The following is a 15155-nucleotide window of genomic DNA, read 5'->3' on the forward strand; positions in this document are numbered from 1 at the left end:
GCTCTGTACTATGTCCCAATAAAGATATCATAAACTATTCTAAGACTATGGAGATGCACTATTATTTTCTGAAACCTTTGTTTATTTTACCCTTCTTGTTTAAATGCACAATAAGAATTGGTTTTTGAATAAGATGTGAAATTTTACTTACTCTGTGATTTAATTGTATATAGATACAGAAAATATAGGTTGATATTTATAGCCAGTTATTCAAAAGTCTATTCTTTCTCACTGCACTACCATTTTACAAATCAAATGATTTCATATATCATTTGTTTCTGGACTCTCTTCAGTTCTATTGCCTCTTATTCTTGGGTGCAATGTTGTCTATTGTGTATTCTTGACCCAAGACCACTGTCTATATGGTTTATTTGTAAATACATGTATATACCTACTCATGAAAACCCTTTAGATTTGTTTCTTTTTCAAGATGATCTTTTTAATACTTCATGTTAAATTTTTAGAATCAGCTTGTCAGTAACTGCAAATTGACAGTTCTAGGACCCTGAAGGGTTTTTGATGAATTTATAAAGGATCAGGGAGGATTAAAAAACTTTACAATATTCACTCTTCCAATCTGCAGACATGGTTTATAACATAATTTGTTTGCAACCCTTTTTACCCCCTCTCAATAACTTATGTAGAATTCTGTGTAGCAGTTTTGTACACATTAAGATACAATAGGCATGCATTTTTACTAGTTCTAGGTGTTTGTTTTATTTAATGCTATAGAAATTGTATCATTAAAAACTGTATTTTTAAATCCCATGTAGCATGAAATGTAAAAGTGTTAAAAACTGACTTTAAATGAACTTTAATGAGATAAGGATAAATGCTCCTAGATCTAGAGGAAACTATAGGTCACCTTTACTTTCGAAAAGGATGTTTTTTATGATGTGCGATTGCAAACTTTTAGCATTTTAACTATATCACTTAATTGTCTTTAGCATCTGTTCTTTAGGGAACATATTAGATTTATTGTTGCTTAATTGAGGTACAGCACCTTCTTCCCCTCCCCCCAGTAGCTCTTTAGACTAGTTTTTAGTTTGTTTGATTAACTTGATTTGGTTTGGTTTGGTATTTACATTGTTTGAGGTTTGTAGCACTTTTTGAATCTATGTATGTCATTCATTAGTCTTAAAAAAAATCGATCTTTATCTCTTTAAATACCACTCTTCTGAATTCAAGACTCTCACTGCATATATACACACATATACACACACACACACATATACATACATATGCATACAAATATACTTATATTTAATATATATTTTTCCATCATGTCCCAATTGTTTTGGTTATTCTTTATTGCTTTTTCTGTCATTTTTTTTCCTCTGTTCTTCAGTTAGGGTACTTCCTACTGAACTAACTTTGAATAATTAATCACCTCTTCTACTATGTCTATTATACTACTAAAGCCATCTATTAAGATTTATTACATTTTTTGTTTTAGAAATTCCTTTTTGGGGAGGAGGCCAAGATGGCAGAGCAGTAGGATGCTCATAGTTCACCCTCTCCCACAAATACACCAAGACTCACATCCACGGACCCACTCAGCCAACCAGAGAACCTGCGGAACTCCGACAGATATCATCCTTTTCAAAAGACAAAGACACCAAAAATCTGGTAGGAGAAAAGGAAAAAAGAAAGAAGAAAAGGCAAGACAGTGCAGGACTGGTCCCATGAGGAGGGAGAGGTAAAGGAGGACTAGCGCTAATTCGCTGGGTCTCCCCCTCTCCAACGGAGAGGCCAGCAGACAGAGGAGGAGCCTCTGAGGCTCAGGTCTGTACAGAGAAGCCCTTGACGACAGAACTAAGTTAAACGGGCACAGAGGTTCCCTGCAATACCCAGCCTGAGATGCGAGCCAGCAGCTAGGGGCCGGGACAGGCTGCCCGAGACAGGCGGAGGACTGGGGTGGCTGCACTGAGGCAGCCCCAAGGGACTGCAGGGGGCTGCATGCCATGGTTGAGTGGTTGCACAGGGCAGAACAACCTGGACCCTCCATAAAACAACATGGCTAATGTGCCCTGGGGGGAAGGGTGCATACCCCCATCTCTGAAAACCTGTGGAAGGGTTTTGGGTGAAGAGAGGCGGGGCTCAGGCACAGCTGCCATATCCTCTGGCACTTAGCACCCAGGTGGGGGCAAGGGCAAAGCCTGAATCTGCACCTAAGGGTTAACAGCCTCAAAGGCCAGAAGGAGACTTGTCTACAGCCCAAGGCAGATAGGATCCTTCAGCCATAGCACCTCAGAGAACTCGAACTCGCACCAAGACAAACAAGGAGCTGAGTTTGGGCCTGGAGCTGGGGCGGGGCTGTTCCGCAGTCTTCTCCGAGCCCTCCTGTGGAGCACCGACCCAAGGCAGAGCGGGCAGCTGCACAGAGCTGTGGAGCAACCTGCATCAGGAGAGGGCGGGTAGGCCCCCACCTTCCGGTGGGAATACAGCACCTGACTGCAGTGCTGGTATGGGGTGCAATCTGCCCTCTTACCTGGCCAGTCTGCAACATCTGATTGTGGCATCAGGAGGGGCAGTGACCTGCCCACCCACAGTGAAGGAGAGCTGTACCTGACCAAGTGTTGGGAGTAAGCGAGATCTGCTTGCTGACAGGCACTGGGAGCAGCACAGACGAGGGCGCCAATGGAGGGCCTCTGGAAACAACAAGCTGAGCTTCCAAAACAGGGCAAAGACAGAAAGACTTCTCATTAAGAGCACACAGTCTTGAGGAGCATACCCCCCTCTTTTTTTTTTAATCTGTTTTTACCTGTTGTATTTTCTATTATCTTTAAAATTTTTAATTTTTAAACAATTATATGTGCTCCCAGTTTTAATCCCTGTTAAATTTTTCATTTAAAATATTTTTATTATTATTATTTTTAAAAATCCACATTATTTCATTTTCATTTCTCTAGGATTTGCTCTCCTGTTATTGATTATACACAGGTTACAAATATTTTTTCCCTCTTTTCTCCTTTTTTAAAGGTTTTTAAAAGATGTCTCAATTCAATTGCTCAATTGTCCTTCTATAATTGCTTATACACTGTTTTCAAACCTTTTTTTTCTCTCTTCTTTTAAATTCTCTTTCTCTCTTTCTCCTGCTCTTTTTTCAAGTTTTATTTCTACATAGGCATTAGATAGATAAATAAACTACTTAAGGACCACAATAGAAAACTGATACTCCATAAAGCACAGTGCCAGAGAGATGTGAGCAAGAGGAAGAAGCAGAGAAAACCATTCCCAATGAAAAGGTCAAGAGAAATCCCCTGAAACAATGATCAATTAAATAGACATCGATAGCCTACAAGATCAAGATTTCAAATAAAGAGTGATCAAAGTACTGAAGGAACTAAAAGAGATAGTGTTTAGAGATATAAAATATGCCAAAAATGAAATTGAAGCTATAAAGAAGAGCCAAGTGGAATTGGTAAACTCATTGGCTGAGATAAGAACTGATCTAAAGGCTGGGCAAAGCCGACTATATAGAGTAGAGGAACTAATAAGTGACCTAGAAGACAGGACAATAGAAAGCACCTAATCAGAACAGCTGAGAGAAAAATAAATAAAAAACAATGAAAACTATATAAAAGACCTATGGGATAATATAAAGCATGCCAATCTATGCATAATAGGGGTCCCAGAAGGAGAAGAAAGAACAAAGGGGATTGAAAAGGTATTGGGAGAAATCACAACTGAAAACTTTCCAAACTTAAAGAAGGAATCAGATATCCAAGTACAGGAAATTCAGAGGGTTCCAAACAGGAAGAAACTAAACAGACCCACACCAAGACATATCATAATCAAGATGGCCAAAGTCAAAGATAAAGAAATGATCCTAAAGGCAGCAAGAGAAAAACAAAGAGTGAGTTACAAGGGAACCCCCATAAGGCTCTCAGCTGATTTCTCTACACAAACAAAACAGGCCAGAAGGGAGTGGCAAGATATATTCAAAGTCCTGAATGAAAAAAAGATGCAGCCTAGGATACTCTATCCAGCAAGGCTATCTTTTAGACTAGAAGGAGAGATAAAGAACTTCACAGACAAGCAAAAACGAAGAGTTTAGCAACACTAAACCCATGCTAAAAGAAATATTGACAGGTCTACTCTAAATAGAAAAGAAGCAGGATGCTACAGAAATGAGAAATTCGTAACTGGAAAGGAGATAACACATGAATACAAATAAAATAAGCATGATATTGTAAAAGAAGACATATAACGCATTAAGAGTGGGAAAGGGAAGCAAGAAAATATAGAGTATTTTTTCTCTTTCTTTTTAAATTTTTTGTTCTCAGTAGGTTGGGTTTGAGATAATGTTACTATCAGTTTAATAAAAACAGTTATAGTAATGGGCTAATAGACTTATAAAACAGGGTAACAGAAGCCAAAAACACACAAGGGAATCACAAAAAACTAAATAAAATCCATGATAATAGAAAGGAAAATTACCAAATCACAAAAGGAAGAAGAAAGGAACAAGGAGGAAATACCAAATCAACTGCAAAGATAAGTTCAAAATGGCAATAAACACATATCTATCATTAATTACTGTAAATGTTAATGGATTAAATGCTCTAGTCAAAAGACATAGAGTGGCAGACTGGATAATAACGCAAGAACCTTCAATAAGCTGCATACAAGAGACCCACTTTAGGGTGAAGGACACATATACATTGAGAGTGAAAAGATGGAAAAGGATATTCCATGCAAATGGAAAAGCCAAAAAAGCAGGTGTAGCAGTACTGATTTCAGACAAAATAGACTTTAAAACAAAGGCCATAAAGAAAGATAAAGAAGGACATTTATAATGATTAAAGGAGTAATACAAGATGAGGATATTACACATGTTAAAATATATGCAATCAAAATAGGAGCACATAAGTACATAAAACAATTACTAACAGAGATAAAGGGGGATATTGATGGGGATACAATCATAGTCAGAGATTTTAGCACCACATTAACATCACTAGACCGATCTTCCAGACAGAAAATAAATAAGGTAACAGGGAAATTAAATAATACAATAGAAAAATTAGATTTGGTGGATATTTTCAGAACATTAAACCCCCCAAAAATACGACATACATTCTTTTCAAGTGCATATGGAACATTTTCTAGGATTGATCATGTACTTGGGCACAAAAGAAACCTCAACAATTTTAAGAAGGTAGAAATTATGTCAAGCATCTTTACTTACCACAATGCCATGAAACTAGAAATTAACTACATGGAAACAAAGAGAAAAAAAGGAAAACATCAAGATTAAATAACATGCTATTAAAAGACCAATGGGTCAAGATGAAATCAAAGTTGAAATTTAAAAATACCTTAAGACAAATGAAAATGAAAATATATCCACACAAAATTTATGGGACACAGCAAAGATAATGCTAAGAGGGAAGTTTATAGTGATACAGGCCTTCCTCAAAAAAGAAGAACATTCTCAAGTAAACAATCTAAGACACCAGCTAAAAGAATTAGAAAAAGAAGAGCAAAAAACCCCAAAAGGCAGCAGAAGGAAGGAAATTATAAAGACCAGGGTGGAAATAAATAAAACAGAGATTAAAAAAACATACAGAAAAATCAATCAAACCAAAAGCTGTTTTTTTTGAAAATTGACAAACCTCTGGCCAAATTCACAAAGAAGAAAAAAGCACATAAGCAAAATAAGAAATGAAACTGGAGAAATTACAACAAATTAATTAGAAATACAGAATATCATAAGAGAATATTATGAAAAACTATATGGAACCAAACTGGATAACCTAGAGGAGATGAACAAGTTTCTGGAAACATACAGTCCACCAAGACTGAAGCAAGAAGAAACTGAGAACTAGAACAAGCAGATCACTAGAAATGAAATGGAATTAGCAATAAAAAACCTCCCTACAAATAAAAGTCCAGGACCGGACAGCTTCACCAGGGAATTCTATCAAACATACAAAGAAGAACTCATACCAGTCCTTAAGAGTGAGAAGGAGGAGATACTCCCAAACTCTTTCTATGAAGCCCTCATCACCCTGATACCAAAACCAGGCAAAGATACTATAGAAAAAGGAAATTATAGGCCAATATCACTGATGAACATGGATGCAAAAATCCTTACCAAAATATTAGCAAATAGAATCCAACAACACATAAAAAAGATTATACATCATGACCAAGTGGGGTTCATCCCAGGGACACAAGGGTGGTTCAACATACGCAAATCAATCCATGTAATACATCACATCAACAAGAGAAAGCACAAAAACTACATGATCATCTCAATAGATGCAGAAAAAGCATTTGATAAAATTCAACACCCATTTATGATAAAATTCTCACCAAAGTGGATATAGAGGGACCATATCTCAACATCATAAAAGCTATATATGACAAACATACAGCCAGCATAGTACTCAATGGTGAAAAACTCAAAAGCTTCCCACTGAAATCTGGGATAAGACAAGGCTGCCCACTATCACCACTCCTATTCAACATAGTCTTGAAAGCCCTAGCCACAGAAATCAGGCAAGAGAGAGAAATAAAAGGGATCCAAATTGGAAAAGGAGTGGTTAAAGTTTTACTATACGCCAATGATAGTTACTATATATAGATAACCCTAAAAGGTCCACACAAATACTACTAGAGCAGATAAAAGAATTCAACAAGGTAGCAGGTTACAAGATGAATGTTCAAAATCAGTTGCATTTCTTTACACTAACTATAAATCAACAGAAAATGAAAGTAAAGAAACAATCCCCTTTAAAATAGCATCCAAAGAAATAAAATATCTAGGAATAAATCTAACCAAGGAGGTGAAAGAATTATAAACAGAAAACTATGAACCATTGATGAAGGAAACTAAGGAAGACTTTAAAAAAATGGAAAGATATCTCATGCTCCTGGATTGGAAGAATCAATACTGTTAAAGTGGTCATACTGCCCAAGGCAATCTACAGATTTAATGAAATTCCTATCAAATTACCCAGGACATATTTCACAGAACTAGAACAAATCATAATTAAATTTATATGGAAACATCAACGACCTAGAATTGCCAAAGCATTACTGAAGAGAAAGAAAGAGGCTGGAGGAATAACCCTCCCAGACTTGAGACAATCCTATAGAGCTACAGTCATCCAGACAGCATGGTATTGGTACAAAAACAGACATATTGACCAATGGAACAGAAAAAAGAGCCCAGAAATCAACCCACAAACTTTTGGTCAACTAATCTTTGACAAAGTAGGTGAGAATATACAATGGAATAAAGACAGTCTCTTCAGCAAATGGTGCTGGGAAAACTGGACAGCAGCATGTAAAGCAATGAAGCTAGAACACTCCCTTACATCATACACAAAAATAAACCCAAAATGGATCAAAGACTTAAACATAAGACAAGATACAATAAACCTCCTAGAAGAAAATATAGGCAAAATATTATCTGACATACATCTCAAAAATGTTCTCCTAGAACAGTCTACCCAAGCAATAGAAATAAAAGCAAGAATAAACAAATGGGACCTAATGAAACTTACAAGCTTCTGCACATGAAAGAAAACCATAAGTAAAACAAAACGACAACCTACGGAATGGGAGAAAATTTTTGCAAATGAAACTGACAAAGGCTTGATCTCCAGAATATATAAGCAGCTCATATGACTTAATAAGAAAAAAAACAAACAATCAAATCCAAAAATAGGAAGAAGATCTAAACAAGCAATTCTCTAAGGAAGACATACAAACGATCAATAGACACGTGAAAAAATGCTCAATATCACTAATTATCAGAGAAATGCAAATCAAAACTACAATGAGGTATCCCCTCACATCAGTCAGAATGGCCATCATTCAAAAATCCACAAATGACAAATCCTGGAGAGGCTGTGGAGAAAAGGGAATCCTCCTACACTGCTGGTGGGAATGTAGTTTGGTGCAGCCACTGTGGAAAACAGTATGAAGATTCCTCAAAAGGCTAGGAATAGACTTAACCATATGACCCAGGAATCCCACTCCTGGGCATATATCCAGAAGGAACCCTACTCCAAAATGACACCTGAACCCCAATTTTCATCGCAGCACTATTTATAATAGCCAAGCATTGAAACAGCCTCAATGTCCATCAACAGATGATTGGATAAAGAAGAGGTGGTATATTTATACAATGGAATACTATTCAGCCATAAAAACTGACAACATAACGCCATTTGCAGCAACATGGATGCTCCTGGGGAATGTCATTCTAAGTGAAATAAGCCAGAAAGAGAAAGAAAAATACCATATGAGATCGCTCATCTGTGGAATCTAAAACAAACCTACAAACAAAAGAAACAAAACATAAATACAAGACAGAAAGAGACTCATAGACATAGAATACAAACTTGTGGTTGCCAAGGGTGCTGGGGGGTTGGAAGGGATAGACTGCAATTTCAAAATTGTGGAATAGATAAACAAGATTATACTGTATAGCATAGGGAAATATATACAAGATTTTATGGTAGCTCACAGAGAAAAAAATGTGACAGTGAATATATATATGTTCATGTATAGCTGAAAAATTGTGCTCTACACTGGAATTTGATACAACATTGTAAAATGATTATATATCAATTAAAAAATGTTTTAAAAAGGGGGGGAGAAAGGAGGTGGGGAGGAGTATTTTCTGATCTTTAGGTCACATATTCCTTTGAAATAATTTATTACTTATTTTAAATACATTATATGCATAAAGATGCCTTTAATAATGTGTAGAAATGCCCTTTGGAGACAGAGTTACACATAGCACTGATTATATTGATACTTAGCCTAAACAGGGAGAATGCTTTTGTTCTGGAATGTTGTGTTTCATGTTTTGTTCTGAGATTATTTGCCAAGAATCATAATCTCCTTTTGCTCTATTATGTATTTTATTTAGTACAGGTGGGTGGTAGACATTTTTCTTTTACTTCTCCCACCTTGGAACATACAGCATCTGAATCTCTCTCCATGTTTGAAGAATCCTTTTAGTCATAAGCATTTGGGAGTGGAAGATACTGCATATTACCCAGCCTCTTGCCACTGGGATTTAGGCACGTGACCCAGGTTTGGCCAATCAAGTGTTCAACCTAATGAGTGTTTTGGTGGTAGGTGGAAGCAGCAACATATTGAGCTTGGAGGGACAGCAATGGCAGAACATGATAGCAGAGTCAATCGTTCAGTGGAACTTGTTGGTACAAGCATTAGAATCTACTGCTTTTGTGGCATGATTTGGGCTGTGGTTCTGGCTGGCCTCCATTGCTCTATCCATTTCAAAGTGTGGTTCTGAAGTTTTCCTTTCAATTTGGTAACATACCTACTATCATTTTAATAAATTAATTTTATTGTTAAATCAGCCAAAGTTGGCTTATGTTGCTTCTACTTTAAAAGTCTTGACTGATAAAAAGGATAAAGAAATCATTCCATGGGAATGAAAATAATAAAAGAACTTCCTGGAATATACACATTATCATTTTGAAGTTTGAGATAGAAATGTAAAGATCTCAGAGCACAGGTGGTATTTTATGTCTTTTTCCAATTAAACATTGTGCGTTTGGAAAAGATAGGAAAATACCGAATGCAGATATCCTGAGCACACAGATGGTGCTGAGAACTGAATTTGGTTTTCTGGACCATAGTTTATATTTTAACAGCAGTTTTTGGCAAAGGGTTGCTATGCTCCTCACCAGAGCTTGTAGAAATGTTTGCATGTCATTGCTCAAAAAATGTGAAGGATTTGAAGTTGATGTTGAAGAAGAAACTATCCTATTCAAATGACATTGTTCATCATTAAGGGCAGCACATGTTTGTTTATAAAATATGCATTTAATGCTTTCTCTGTTTTAAGTACTACATCGCTGGAAAGAGAAAACTGTGAGCAATCTCTGTTCTCTAGGAATGTCCCCCTGATACTCTCTCAGTTACTCTTTATTTATAATATTGTAATATTTTGTTCATTTGTTTGTATCCCATTCATTCATGGATTTCTTAGGGATATGGGATTTATCTTCTATTTCTTTTCTGTTTCTAGCCCACAACACAATCTCTGATATTATAATTGGCTTTCAAGTAATGTATACTGACCATAAATGAATGAATGAATGAATGAATGAATGGTGTTAAAAATTTAACTGAGTCAATTTTAAAGATTTTATTGGCTATATTAAACAATTTATGAATTGGGTCATATCCCATCTAGCAAATAGAAAGGATTTCCTAACAGCTGTACAAAAGTAAAGACTTTCATAGACAGAAGAGTGTGGGACAAAAAGCTACTAGCAAAGAGTGTCTAGTTTGTGGCAAAGTAACCCCTTTGGGGGACAGCAAGTGTCTATCAGGCAGATTTTCTCACTAGTGCTCACCGGGTAATTCCAGATTGACTTGGTTAAGATTCCATTTCAGGGAGAGGTTGAAACTGTCATTGAGTTAGATATTAAGCCTTGATTTGGTGATGTGGGCTTGGCACAAATGATTCAATTTGGGTCATTTGTCTCTTGTTTAACAGTAGAAAAAAATGACATTACCAGTAGATAGGCTGAGCATTCATGCTCAGTGAGTGAGTTTTATTTGCATCCCAGTAAACTTGATTATCAGTGACATGAAAAAGCCCAGAAAACAAGCTTATCAATTTCACAGATACTGTGTAGGTGGAAGGAATATCTAAGACGTATTAATGACAATTAGAAATCTTAATATTTATTATCTAGTGTAACTTAAGAAAAGATTTCAAACAGTTTATTATAAAATATTTTCTTCTGGTTCTTAATAAATAGTCAAATGTCTAGGAAGGGGCTGGGATAGATCTGGCTTAAAAGCTGGTAATAGAATGAGGTAAATAAACAAGGGAAATGTGGATATAACACTGACAGCACATTTGGTGAGGCAACAGTGTAACAGAACTCCTCATAATGTCAGTTCTGTCTGTGAGGAAGGGAGGCAGCCAACCCCACTGCCCTGCACTGGACCGGTTCTGCATCGAACACTGTCCTCAGATGCACTGAATTTGAAGTACACTTTCAGAAAAGCATAATCTTCATGATGAAGTGTACAAAAACCATAACATACCCTTTATAATACACAACCTGAGGAAATGTTGTTTAGAAACAGTGAGCATGAGCACAGTGTAATTATTCAAGATCTGCCATGTAGAAATTTTGGATTGGAATCCAGGTGTCCAGCTGTCTTTCCAGGATAGGCATGAGGCAGATATTAGGAGCTAGGGCAGCTAATTAGTGGCTCAAAGAGCAGAGGACAGATGAGCAAGGATCAAATGCAAATGACTGGACAACCTGACACATGGATTATTGTCAGAGTCTTGTTTTTAACCTCTTTTCTGTGCTTTAAAGATTGGCATGTATCCCATTTATAAGGTAAGGACAAATACATACATAGAAGTAGGAGAGATAAGAAAAAGTGCTCATAAATATATCTTAAGAAGTATTTGTTTTTCCAGTAATTTTTAATAAAATACCTAAAAATTACCAGAAATGACTGGAATACAAAGAAGACATTATATGTAGTGGGGGACAACAGACTAGGTCCAATTCCTTGCACTGGAAACCTGAGTAGTAACTAGTAATATCAGGGAGGTCATAGAAGAAAATCCCAGTTTGAGTGAAAGTTTGTATAAGAGGACTTAAGATCATTTCCCATTCAAAAACTCTCTGTCTTTCCTCAACTTACAAAAGTGACAGAATTTTTTCCAGTTAACATAAATCACAACTATACTCTGAAACCTTTTGAAATGTTGCATTACAGAAATGTTTAAGTAAAATAATTCTGTATATTTATGTTTATTATTTTTATGTGGAAGAAAACAAATGAGCTTTTTTTTTTAACTGTTAAAAAGCCTTTCTGCTGTTTGACAGTAACCTAGCACAGACTCAGACCACTTGAATTAAATTCTGAGTTCCAATGTGTTCTAGCTTTGTGATCTTTAACAAGTTAGGTAACTTTGACAAGTCAATAATTGTACTCTGAATTGAATGAGATAATACTTTAGAAAAATATCTGTCATGTGGTAAGCACATAAAGGTTGGCTGAAATTGTCATTTTAAATGAAATGATATTAATATATCTGAGAAGTATATTTAATATAGCCAATATATGTAATTTATAATGCATGTCAATGTATTCTCTTCATGTATAACTTTTTTATCTTCCAAATGTATTCCATTGATTACTGGTCAGATTTAAGGATGTTGTTTCTGGGTGGAATAGTTGAGTGGTCCAGAAAATAGAAAATCCACTAGGTCACTTGTAATTTTTACTCAGGGCTATTATAAAAGTTCCAAATAGATGAATACATCCCCAGATTATTTACTTCAGTATTTAAAAACATTTTATACTAAAAAGTTTAACGAAATAAAATATGACTGTAAGTCATCAGCAAACAACAGGATGAATTTTCACAAAGTGAACACTCATGCAACCATCACGCAGTTAAAGAAATCAAATAGTCTTAATGCTCTCAAAATTTGGTCCATGATCCCTCCCAGTCACTACCTCTCCGAAGGTAGCAAATATTTTAATTTTTATGAAAGCAAACTATTTCTGGCTGTTTTTGGATTTTATAAATATAAAGATGAAACTATTCAGCATGAACTCCTGTGATTAGATTTTACTCGATATTATATTAGTTATATTCATTCATATCATTGCATCTTGAAATATTTAATTCATTCAAATATCTGTAGGTATTCCTTTGCATGACTTTGCTACATTTATTTATTCATTCTCCTGTTGAAGGAAGTTTAGGTTGTTTTCAGTTTTGGCTATTTTCTATAATCTTCCTATAATTATTTTTATACTTGACTCTTAATGAGCATATATTTTCTGTTGACACTATTCCTAGTAATAAAATGCCAAGTCATAGCATATGTATATGATAGAAGAAATTTTCACAAATTGAGGTATGGGGAAGACATTCTGGCTTATACATAATTTAACTTAAACTTTATGCTAACTAAAACAGCTTGTTTGTGACCTGTCAAACATACATCTGCTTTAACCGTTAAAGAAAATAATACATTTAAAAAATCAAAATGGAGTAATTGTGGCTCAGGCATCCAAAATGGGACTGAGTGGCCATTGTGGGTGTTGTTTCAGACACATTCCTACATTACTGAGAATTTGAATTTTCAGAACTGTACCAGATTCAAGGATACCACCAGCCATGCTCACAACAATATCTGCTAGCATCTGCCTGCCGGTTGCCACCTTATGATCTTAAGTTCTCCCCTTATAACTGTGTAACCATTCTGGACCCCAACCAATCCTTGCTTAACAAGTGCCCTTATTTCTTGCAAGCTCCAATTATAATTCTTAACAAACAACTTGTGTAATTTTGTGTTTTTTGCCTTTGTAAGTAAATATTACTTTGTAGTCTGGCAGAGTACAATTTGTTTCTGTTTACTGGACTATAGATTTCAGTTTAGCTGAAATAAAACTTTTTTCTATTCTTATTATAGACTCGTTATTGACTATTTCTATTGACACACATATTCATCTTTAGTAAATACTGCTAAACAACCTTCCAAAATGGTTGTACCAATTAACACTTCATCAGCAATGTATTTGAGTCCAAGTTTAACATCAATGGGATGGAGATGTATATTCTTCTCATAAGGTGCACAACAAATCCTTGAAACAATGATGCAACCTACCATACCTTGGTCATAGCTTTTGAAAACAAACATGTGTATTAAATTATTTTTCTAAGATAACTTTCTTCCAATGCATATTAAAATACTACCTCTGAACTGGGCACTGAGTTCATATTTCCTTTTCCACAATGGTCCATTTTTAGGAGATATTATTCTTGGATTTAGGATTCTTCATGTTTTTAGACTTTTTATGAAAATTATTATGTTCATATAGTTTATTTTGGTGCCTCATTAAAATAAAATAGTGAGAATGATAAGAGGTTCCTCAGTCATTTGTTGCATTCCTACAGGGACTCTGGGACTATGCTAGAAACCAGGAATAATACGATTTAAAACATTGGAATCCCAACTCTAGTGAAGGGAACAAATAAACTACTATCATTCCAATACTTACATTGATTGTCACAGTCAAATGCAATGAATGATAAGTGAGAATCTTTACTGATATAAGATAAAAGAGGAAAAATACAAAAAAGATTGTGGAAAGAGGAAAGTTCTGAGCTGAATTTAACGTGTGCAAAAGACCTTTAGCTAAGTGTGTATCATTTTCATTTTCCCAGTTACATAATGTTCCCCTCCCCCCACTTTTTTGGGTAATTTTCTCCCTTAAAGTTTTTTTCCCCCCAAATTGCAACAGTAGTATGAGGAATATTTATTACACAAAGAAGATAACACAATCGAAAGGTAAACAAAGGCAAAACAGCAACAAACTTTATCTCCCATCACTAAATTCCACTCCACCTCATCCTGAAACTCCATTCAGGGTTAAAATCCTTGTTAGACTGTGTCAGTTGAGGCTGCAAAGAACAAAGAGCATTATTTGAGGTCTAAGGAATTGCAATTTGGGAGACACAGATTTGGGTAAAACTGAGAGTGTCTGGGGAAGAGAAAGATTCTGGGGCTTATAAAGGGAAATGCTACAAAATTGTTAAAGTTGTCTTTCAAAAATTATGATTGGCTTTGATGCAAGAAATAAATATTTGTTCTTAAGGGATAGGCTATCATTAGTTATCTAGAGTAAGAGTGTGATAAGTATCTTGAGTTTCTGCAACATTGTGTAGATATTTTGGTTGCCTGCATTAAGGCAATAAGTGGTCAAAAATTAATACTCCAACTGGGCCGAGACGTGCTAAGTCCTACTTCCCCATTGGCCTCCCAGCTCCATTTTAGAGAGCTCTGTTAGCAATACCAATGCATGTTTTTGATTTTCCTTTCACAACATGTTCCACAACCTTTCTGTATTCATGACTCCATATTAAATAGAAACCTGAGATACATGCAGTTTCTGAAACTATATGTGTGTTTTAAGAAGCCTTAAGGTTTTGCTTGCTTGTTTTTATTTTAAAAAAAATCATGCTAACCATATTCCTTAGTGGATTGCTCTTATATTGCTTGTAAAATTGCATTTTAATATTGTTACATTCCATATATACAAGCCAATATATAGCATATATACATAAGATATAAAAATTAATGCTGTTCTAAGAGCTGTTA

This window comes from Camelus dromedarius, chromosome 16 (genome assembly GCF_036321535.1).
Source record: "Camelus dromedarius isolate mCamDro1 chromosome 16, mCamDro1.pat, whole genome shotgun sequence".
Lineage (NCBI taxonomy): Eukaryota > Metazoa > Chordata > Mammalia > Artiodactyla > Camelidae > Camelus > Camelus dromedarius.